At 40.3% G+C, this 1,803-nt stretch overlaps 1 pseudogene; it reads left to right on the forward strand.

Moving 5' to 3' along the window:
• Window positions 1–244: 244 nt before the first annotated feature.
• LOC139727642 (cytochrome c, somatic-like) lies at window positions 245–1,476 on the forward strand (annotated as a pseudogene).
• The last annotated feature ends 327 nt before the right edge of the window (window positions 1,477–1,803 follow it).

Below are 1,803 nucleotides of genomic sequence, written 5' to 3' on the forward strand. Positions count from 1 at the left end.
TCACTAAAAAGGGGGTGTTTTTCCCCTTTGCAGAACTTTCACCAAAAAATGGGTTTTCGACATTTCAGACGTAGAACAGCTTGTCTACACCTAATCTCTCCTCTTTTAGATGCGTGATTGTAATTTTCGAAGCGACTGTAATTGTATTTTTTTTTTTTTTGTGGTCATAGATGTGTAAATCTCCACTCTATTGGATGCGTGTTCTACCTGTAGACCCTGATTCATCGTTTGTTCACGGACCATCATGGGAAAAGACAGCCCACAACTCGGAGATCCCGACAAGGGCGCGAAAATCTTCAAGACCAAGTGTCTGCAGTGTCACCAGATTGACAACAGCGGGAAGCACAAGCAGGGCCCCAACCTCATGGGGCTTTGGGGCAGGAAGACCGGCCAGGCTGCTGGTTTCAAGTACACGGACGCCAACGTCAACAAGGGTGAGTAGCAGGACTGTGTTCGATCATGTGCACAAGGTAAATCCATGAACACCGGTATGCTTTAATTTTATGTTTAAAAGTCATGATTTGTTTTACAAGCACAGTAAGGAATGTTTTGTTTTTTGTTTTTTGTTTTGTTTTTGTGTTTTTTTTTTGTAAGTTACGCATAATAAAGTTAAGCTTCCTCGGAACGAGTGGCGGTTTTAAGTCCGCATTCGAGGTAAAACCCACCAGAACCTCTATAGTACAATTACGCAGTCAAAAAAAAAAAATCACTTGATGCCATATTAAATATGATTGTACGAGTATTCAAATTACTGCGGACTGAAGGCACAATTGTCCTTTTAACGGGGTTAATTCAAGACGGTACATGTAGGCCTACCTTCTAGTTTCGCGCGCACGTGCAAAGCAAACAATTTTTTATTGAAAAGAAGATCATCAGCCTACATACGACTTACCCTTTTTAATTATTTGTTTTTGTAATTACAAAAAACAATACGCACCCACCCATAGACACACACATTAAGTATCTCTGGACTTCCATTGCAAGCAGGGACAGCGATGTTTAGCGATGTATCGCCCCACGTTACATCGCTTGCTTCGATTGATCTTTCGTTATGGAAATTTTGAAGATGCAGTTGTGTTAATCATAAGGGATGACATATCTGTTATATAATGTACATCAAGCTATACGAAACCCCTTACCCGGGGTTATTATTCGATTCTGTGATTTTTACTTCAGATGTTTTAATATACTGCACTAATATCCAACTAGATGAAAGTCGTTTCACAAATGTGCCACTTTGTATCATGTATTCCTTTCTTGATGGAAATAAATAAACTGAATTTAATACCTGCTGCTTCATTTTGCGTCAGGAATCACATGGGCCTCGACACGTTGTGGGTCTACCTCGAAAATCCCAAGAAGTACATTCCTGGAACGAAGATGGTTTTCTCGGGAATGAAGAAGGGGAAGGAGCGAGCCGACCTGATCGCGTACCTCAAGGAAAAAACCACCGGCAACTACACAAAAGATGACTAGACTGGACCACACCAGCAAGGGACTTTTAACAGTTTCATATTGTCCTTAATCGTCTTTGATTTATGGATTTATGGCGATTTGTCTTGGCCTGTTTCCATCCTGTCTGCCAACCACTCGAGGCCTGCTCCAGCTTCACAAAGCTGCGATTCAATTTTTATCCAAAATAGAAAAAAAAATTGAGACAGTTCCTCTTTCATTGACTGTACACACACACACACACACACACACACATTACACACACGCAAATGACTGTCGATAAATAATCCCGAAATTCCAATGAATTGAATTTGTTAATACAGAGATGAATTTAGATATTTTAAACTTCCT

The sequence above is a fragment of the Diadema antillarum genome, unplaced genomic scaffold (genome assembly GCF_040938485.1).
Source record: "Diadema antillarum isolate AM-2024a unplaced genomic scaffold, OU_Dant_1.0 seq00000138_RagTag, whole genome shotgun sequence".
NCBI classification, from domain to species: Eukaryota; Metazoa; Echinodermata; class Echinoidea; order Diadematoida; family Diadematidae; genus Diadema; species Diadema antillarum.